The sequence below is a fragment of the Piliocolobus tephrosceles genome, chromosome 3 (assembly GCF_002776525.5).
Source record: "Piliocolobus tephrosceles isolate RC106 chromosome 3, ASM277652v3, whole genome shotgun sequence".
Taxonomy (NCBI): Eukaryota; Metazoa; Chordata; class Mammalia; order Primates; family Cercopithecidae; genus Piliocolobus; species Piliocolobus tephrosceles.
In genome coordinates this window covers 40,950,642-40,959,296 of record NC_045436.1, presented here as the reverse complement: position 1 = coordinate 40,959,296, position 8,655 = coordinate 40,950,642, and the positions used below count along the sequence as shown (strand labels likewise).

Sequence of the window (8,655 nt, the reverse complement as noted above, 5' to 3'; positions counted from 1 at the left end):
AAAATACAAAAACTAAAATAAAATAGAGAAAGAAAAAAGAAAATTCCAACCGGGTGCAGTAGAAATAGCACTTTGGGAAGATCACTAAAAACAAACAAACAAACAAAAAAACCAACCAACAAAACCCTGCAATTACTTTTGCACCAACCTTGAGCAATATCTGTGTGCAAAAACCTGTTCCATTCTTAGGAGAAGAGAAGAGAGGAAGCTGGCTCTCAAGAAGTATAGTGCTTATGGTTATAAAATTTGTGATTTGCTTCTTTTTTTCTTGACATAAAAAGATCAACTTAAGCTCCAAAGTGATTATTCAGAGCCAGTAGTTTAGAACACCTGACTTGCAGTACCATTTCCCTTAACAATACCAAAAAGTGACCGTAAGAGAAAACAAATCAGAAAATGAGGTTTTTTCTTTGACACACTCATATTAGACATGATGGCATATAGTATATTACAGTTTATAAAGTGTTTCATGTGCATTTTTATATTTTATTTTTGCAACAAGTATGGATGCTCAGTTTTACAGATGTGGAAACAGTTTAAAAAGTTCAAGTGATTTGCCCAAAGGTAGACAGCTCATGAATGCAGAGCAGGGATACAAAGACACGACTTTACAATTTCTGAAACAAGGTCTGGCATTCTTATTCTTTTTTTTTTTTTTTTTTTTCCACAGCTGCCTCACTTATGTAAAGAAAGTGTTAAGTGAGTATCACTGGGAAACCTGTAGATTTTTAACTAGGGAACACTTAAAATGGAAATAGCCTAGTAGAAATGAGGCTAATTTTCCCTCTTTGAGGAGGCAGGGAGTTCACTTAGGAAAAGCTGCACTATTAGCCAGGAAGAACGTAATCTAGAAGGGAGAGGTCCTTTCTGTTCCTACCTCCCCTATGCTGAAGCAGAGAGGCAACTGGAGGAGATGGTATTTTTTGCCAGCCGCTGGCACACATTGTTAATCACATTTTGTTCTTGTTGTGTTTTTGCAGTGTAGGTCCAGGGTAGGAAGTGAGACAGGGGCGTTGAGCTTCTCTGTCCTTACTAAGCTTTCTGATAGAAGCTGCTGGAAAATTGCAAAAGGAGATGTAACATGTTCAAGTTGTCTTCTATTTTAAAAAATCTTTTTGTGTAATTTCAGATGTACAGAAAAGTCACACAAATAGTATACAGAACTCCAATATATATTTAACCCAGATGTTTACTACATTTTCTTTTCCTTTACCCTCTTCCTCTATACATGTACAGATGCACATATACATGCACACACACATCCCCCTGCAGATATTTTCTGAACTTTATGAGAGTAAATTACCAACATAGTGGACTTTTTAATTTGTAAATATTTGATATAGTTTGGATATTTGTTCCCTCCAAATCTCATGTTGAAATGTGATTCCCAGTGTTGGTGGTGGGGCCTGGTGGGAGGAGTTGTGGTAGTCTGGTAGGATCCCTCATGAATGGTTTTGTGCCCTCCCCCAGTAATGAGTGAGTTCTCACTCTATTAGTTTATGCCAGAGCTGGTTGTTTTAAAAAGCCCAGCACCTCTTCCTCTCTCTCTTTTGCTCCATCCAGCATGTGTAAAAGCTTCCTGAGGTCCTGACCAGAAGCAGATGCTGGCACCATGCTTCTTGTACAGTCTACAGAACCGTAAGCCAAAATAAACCTCTTTTCTTTAGAAAGGACCCAGCCTCAGGTATTTATAGCCATCCAAAACTGGCTACTGCAATACTTGACTACATGTTTCCTAAAATCAGGATATTCTCTTACATAATCATAGTGCAAATATTAAAAATCAGGAAATTAATATTGTAGATTGTTTCTCCATTTGGGCTTGTCTGATGTTTGCTCGTGTTGATATTCAGATAATGAATTTGGGGCAAAAAAAGTGCAGAGGTGATACTGTGTCATTTTTAGGGGACTCTATCCGGAGACATAATGATTTTGCTTTGTCCTATTACTAGTGCTGGTAGCTTTGATTTCCTCACGTCTGCCAGGTTTCTCCATGGTTAGGTTACTATTTTTTCCTTTCTATTTAATTAGTATCTGTTGGGGTAGCTAATTTGAAATTATGTAAACATCTCACTGTTCCTCAAGCTTTTACTTTGATTTTAACATGTTAAATGATACTTTCCTGAATTAATTATTTATATGGTGGTTTCTTAATAGTGATTTTCTCAATATTTTATTTCTTCTATATTTATTGGTTGGTTTGCTACTATAAAAAATAGTTTTTTTCAGTTTTTAAAAAATATTTTTATCACCATGAACTCAGATTCCTATTTTACTCAATGGGTTATATTTTTTTATTGTCATTATTTGTTTTGGTGGTTAAATAAAATGAAACCAGGATGATAATTCTGAGGTCTGTTCAGTGTCAGTTTCTTTAAGCTAGCTTTGACAAGTCCCCATCATTCTTTGAGTATTTCCTTACTTTCTGTGACAAGTTGATCCAGGCTCATTTTGCATTTTTCCAGCTCCAGCCTTAGAATCAGCCATTTCCCAAAGAAAGATCCCTGGTTTCTTTTTATACATAGGATTTAGAAACCAAGAGCTAAGTATTAGGTGTGCTTATTGCTATAAGGGTATTATTAATTGTAGATTCTCTCAGTGAAAAGAGATAAGACATAGATATATGTGAGTTTATATATGTAGTATGTATATAAGCACTGTGAATTCCTACTGATTTCTCCATTTCCCATTAAATACCACAGTTTTCCCTTTTCAATATTTATAATGGCCTTCTCCAATAGTGAGAAATAAGACGCCCAATGTCCACAATCCATTTGCTTATTTTCACAATTCTAGAATACACAGTAATGCCAGAATTGCTTACCCATACCTCTATGAAAAGGAACTTATGCCCAGAGCTCAATATTTGTTCATTCCTATTTTCCTTTAGCCTGAAGACGTACAGTCCAAATAATATATTTGGAAGTAATTTGCATTAGTTTTTTTCTTCTTCAGTACACTTATGTTAGTCATTTAAAATATATTTCAGTTTATTCTTTTCTGTATATATTCCATGTGGGTTTTTATCTTAATCTCAGAGCCGAAAGTGTTCAAAGATGTAAACTCAGAGACATGTCACTGTGCCACTTACTGCTTTCATCCTTTTCCATCCTCCTATCTTTTCCACTCAGTGCCTTCTGCCCCCTCACCCCAGTAAGTTCCAGTTATTAGTTCCTTATTTCTTTCCTATGTTTCTTTTTTGAACAAAGGAGAAGATACAAGGATATTTTCTTATGTACTGTTGAACCACTCCCTTTTGAAAAATTTTAGTTTAATGTTTATTGACAAATATAATTGTATGTATTCACGGGGTACATAGTGATGTTTCAATGCATGTAATACATAGAGATCAGATTAGAGTAATTAGCATATCCATCATCTCAAACATTTATCATTTCTTTGTTTCAGGAACATTCAGTAATAACCTCTCTCTGGCTATTTGAAAAAATGTGTTATTGTTAACTGAAATCATCCTACAGTGTGAACCACTCTGCTTTATCATTTGTTTCTAATATTTTGCAGTGAAAAATAATGCTGACCCTTTGCAAATATATTTTCATATTATTGGAGGTATATCTTTAAGGTAATTTCTACAAGTAGGACTCTAAGTTCAAAAGACAAGCAGGTATGTTGTTTTTCTAGATGTTACCTAATTCGCCTTCATAAGGGCTGAATCAGTTTGCATCACTTCAGCAATACGTAAGAGTTCCGGCTTTCCCACAGCTTTGCCAACAGAGTATGTTATTATACTTTAAATAACTCTACTTATGACATATTGGTATAGTTTTAATCTGCATTTCTTTTATTATGAGTATGACTGAACATCTTTTCATTTACTTCAGCTATTTGTGACATCATATATCGTTTCTGTGAATTGTCTGTTCATATCCTTTATTCATTTTTATATTGTTTTCTTTTTTATTTCTCCTTATTCTTTAAGAGTTCTTTAAAAATGAGGGATACTATTATCCCTTTATCTGGGAGACATGTTGCAAATACTCTCTTTAAGTTGGTCAATTGTCTGCTGTCTGCTTAACTTATACAAAGAAATAGTAATCTTGGCAAGTAAAGAATAAACATTCCCTTTCTATTTTGTTTAAACTATTTGTATGCTTACTAATCATTTTTACCCCATATACTATAAAGGGAAACTTCAACAGAGATTTGAATTGATAACATTTTATGGAGAGGCATACAGCACTGCCTGTTCATTTGCTCTGGTTTGAATTCTGAAAGTGAAGAAAAATGTCAATAATAAAAGCACAAATAACTAAATGTCTCAAATTAAAAGGTTGCTTCTTCTTTTTCCCCTTTTCCTTAATTTTTTTTTTTTTTTTTTTTGAGACAGAGTTTCACTCTTGTTGCCCAGGCTGGGTGGAGTGCCAAGGCCCTGTCTTGGCTCACTGCAACCTCTACCTCCCGGTTTAAGCTATTCTCTTGCCTCAGCCTCCGGAGTAGCTGGGATTATAGGCAACTGCCACCACGCCCAGCTAATTTTTGTATTTTTAGTAGAGACGAGGTTTCACCATGTCCGTCAGGCTCGCCTCGAACTCCTGACCTCAGGCAATCCACTCGACTTGGCCTCCCAAAGTGCCGGGATTACAGGCATGAGCCACCGCGCCTGGCCCTTTCCCCTATTTTATTGCTTTCTACCCTTAGTATCAATTCTCTTTAGACCAAGAACACTCCGTATAAATGTTTATCTTTAACTAACACATACAGGTTTGTTGCTCTTTGAAAATTTATTCACCACTCTCTTCTTTTTTGAAATGTTACATGTTTGTCTTCTTTCTCATTAGTTTCTTGTCGATGTCCAATATTTTGTTTGGTGTCTAGTATCCCTGGAGGTATAAGCAACACCTTTCCCTGTGCGTTTGCTCTGTCAGTCCCTTTGGTACCATGTTTAAAGCACTCTTCTTTTTTAGGATGATCACTTCTCAGTTGGTTAGTGAAATGACACTAGGGGCATGAAACCATGTGGCATTAAGCAAAGTGTGTAAGCATTGGGAGATCTCCTAGAAACAAGCTTTGGAAGTCTGAGAGTCATTAACAGGCCTCCATAATTGGCAGGGGTTGGAGGTGGGAGAGTGCTGGACAGAAAGTGCAGTGTCGGGTAAATAGGCTCTACTCCTTTGGAAGTGGAGCACTTTCTGTTCCTTTTCTCTCTCTCTCTCTCTTTTTTTAATGCTTAGATTAAGGTAGCTTTGAGAGGAATTAGGAGCAGTTTCCTGAGTGCTTTCCATGTCCCCCTTTTCATTACCAGCCCGTTATGTACATATCTGCCCACACAACACAGTGAATCCAGGAGCAGGGATCCTCAGAAGCACATTCTGAAATTAGTGGAGAAGGAAAAGAGAAGCTAAAGCCTGGAGGGCAGTAGAACCACAGAATGCAAACACATCCATTCTGCTGTTAACTGTTTTACTAGGGAATGCTGGTTACAGACAGTGACATAAGAGAGCAAAGGTTTTGGAAACACCACTGCAGAAAGCGGTAGAAAGAGTAATAAGAGAATAATAGTTAAAAACAAAGTGTAAATTTCCAGTGCCCCCATGGGTTTGGAAATGCTTACAAGTGGTGTCATGCAGAGCAAATTTTATGGGTTGTCTCTGTTCACTCCAATCCTCCTGCATATTCGCTTTTGGAGATGATGTAAACAGAAATCAATAATACATAGGTTGATTAAAAGTCTATTATCTAAAGAGTATTATAAGTATTGCTGTACAGCCATGTTTTACTCTTTCTTTTCTTTTTTATTGGCAATTCAAAATTCAGTATCTATGATTTGTGAGGAAACATAAAAAAGTAAGTAATGGAGACCCTGTGACAATACCGGTTCCCTTAACTTACATTCCTGAGTTCTTCTTACTAGATGTGTTTTTCTTTACATGGGATAGGGAACAATAATAGCTCAATGATTCTGAAGGATTCAACTTTTGAATAAAAGCCATAGACACAGAACCAAATTGAGGTAATAAAAAAAAAAGCAAAACATTTTGTATGTAAGTAAAAACCTTATCTGTACCCTTGCTTTATAATAATCTCCTCTCCATTTTATTCTTGACCCCCACATTTTTATGCTAAACTTTATCTGTTTTAGTGCAGGGTCACATGAATTTTCAATGCTTTTAATGTTTTCACATAATAGAAATTCAGTTCACACCAAGTTAGCCCCTCATATGCCAAAGACTGCGGTAGGTGTGGTAGAGCATGCAAAGAAAAGCTCAACATGGTCTCAACTCTGACAATGTAATCCTTTAGTGTAGGGATAGCAATCTAGAAATTTGGGAAATGGGCAAACCTAGCAAAGCAGAAAAAACTCTGGGGAGGTCATCATGACTCCCTCAGGTTCAGAATTGAAGTCCCCGTAGAGCAGTGCTCTCAGCTCCTTCCAAGGCCCACTTAGCCTGGAACACTCCCGACGCTGACAGCAATCAAAGATGATACACAGCTGTCTTATTGCCTGCAAAGAGAAACAGAAGAGAGGAGACGAAGTTTTATTGATAAAACAGAAAGCAGGGTCAAATCACCTAGGCTTGCTGTTTGCAGAACTAGAATAGTGAAAGCAAATCAGATACAGCTCTGTAAATATAAAGCATCTTTATACATAAAGATGTTGAGAAGCAGTCATGATATAGCCTATGTAATGAACTTATTTTAGAACAAAGGGCAAAATAAGCAGATTATTTTTCACACAATGGGATGCACAGATGTCATCTACCCGTGCGCTGACTGATCTTCTGTTTCTTATTCGTCTCTTCCTGTAGCACACAAACTCTTTGTGAACAAAATTATGAACAGTTATGTGCACACATAAGAGTTCTTCAACAGATAGGTCAGGGGTAAAATGATAGCAGGAGATTTGGGGATAGATAGCATCATCTTTTTTCCTCTAATTACAGGATGAGTAAATACATGAAAGAAAATGTACTAAGTGTAGCTAAGAAAAATCACAAAATAAAAATTATTCACAAAATCCAACACTCTGGTCATCTGTTATATCTTACTAAGTCTGTCCTCCTAAACAAGTGTAGATAATGTAAATGTGCATATCAACAAAACCATTGGAACATTTATTTAATAATGTGTCTGTCTTCTGTGCATCTCTTCATTATTTCTCTCTTCATGATAATATTTATTCGATTATATTGATGTATCATACTTCAGTATGTTATTGTTGAAAATTATATTTTTGTTGTTTCTCAATATTACTTTTATAATAATATCTTTTTTTTTTTTTTTTTGAGATGGAGTCTCGCTCTGCCACCCAGGCTGGAGCGCAGTGGCCCAATCTCAGCTCACTGCAAGCTCCGCCTCCCGGGTTTAGGCCATTCTCCTGCCTCAGCCTCCTGAGTAGCTGGGACTGTAGGTGTCGCCACCTCGCCTGGCTAGTTTTTTGTATTTTTTAGTAGAGACGGGGTTTCACCGTGTTAGCCAGGATGGTCTTGATCTCCTGACCTCGTGATCTGCCCGTCTCGGCCTCCCAAAGTGCTGGGATTACAGGCTTGAGCCACCGTGCCCGGCCTACTTTTATAATAATATCTACCCTTCATTGGATGTTTATAATCTCTCCTGGATTTCATTAAGCAACATTTACTGGACAGTTTCAACCCATTGGTTCTTATCATGGGATTAATTTTTTCTGCAGTCATACCTCCCAAGCTTGCTATTTTGGATCTTGGTTCTTTGTTACACAGCAATTTCATAATGACATACAAAGAAAATTCCATAGTGTTTCCATCATTTTCAATTATTAGCCATTTTCCTAGCTTAAAACTCAAACTCGAGTACAGGACCATTCTTCCCAGAGTCATGCAGAGACTTCTTCATCACAGAGTTCCCTGATGTGGAGAAGCACAAGATTGGACCTGACTGAGCAATTTCCTGCCTCCTTATCTCCCACCTCCACCTCCTATGTCCTTTGCTTACAGGGCAGCACTCTGCAGGAGGGCCCTAGCAAAATGGCGGCTCAACCCTGGCTATCTCTAGCAGTGTTTCTTGCCATACAGAAACTCAGGAATTTCAGCCCCACAAAATGAGAAGGATGCAGCTTGCCTCTGCATTATGCTCCCTCTATGTCTACTCTATTACCTCTCACCAATTTGCTCTTTTTTGTTTCAGGTAGCCACAAATTGATCAAAAAGCTACTTAAAATGCCAATTTTTCCTTCTTGCAGAGATCTTTAATCTTTTCAAGTGATTCACCTGATACTCTACCTACCTAGCCCCTCTTCATACCTAGTTAAATCATGCCCCTTGGGAGAAAAAAACCCATAGTCATGTCTCTCCCAACCTAAAGGAGTTGACAACTCATTAATCTGAAGATTTCCTTCTCTTTTCCTCACCTGTCTTTTGCTTGTTTGCTTGTATGAGCTAAAGTTTATACAGATGATCTAAGCGAGTGAGTGTTAATCAAAACTTAATGTACCTGAGTCACCCAGGAACTTTTTAAAGTGAAGATTCTGGATTAAGAAAATGTGGCACATATACACCATGGAATATTATGCGGCCATAAAAAAGGATGAGTTTGCGTCCTTTGTAACTCATCATGGATGCAGCTGGAAACCATCATTCTTAGCAAACTATCACAAGAAGAGAAAACCAAACACCACATGTTCTCACTCATAGGTGGGAACTGAACAATGAAATCACTTGG

General features: G+C 37.3%; 1 long non-coding RNA gene across 1 annotated transcript; it reads right to left on the bottom strand.

Moving 5' to 3' along the window:
• Positions 1 to 6,630: 6,630 nt before the first annotated feature.
• On the bottom strand, positions 6,631 to 8,389 carry LOC111552623. Its single transcript, XR_002734686.1, has 3 exons — positions 8,345 to 8,389; positions 7,655 to 7,841; positions 6,631 to 6,777 (listed from the first exon to the last, which is right to left on the bottom strand). It is a non-coding gene; the product is annotated as an uncharacterized LOC111552623 (long non-coding RNA).
• Positions 8,390 to 8,655: the final 266 nt, after the last annotated feature.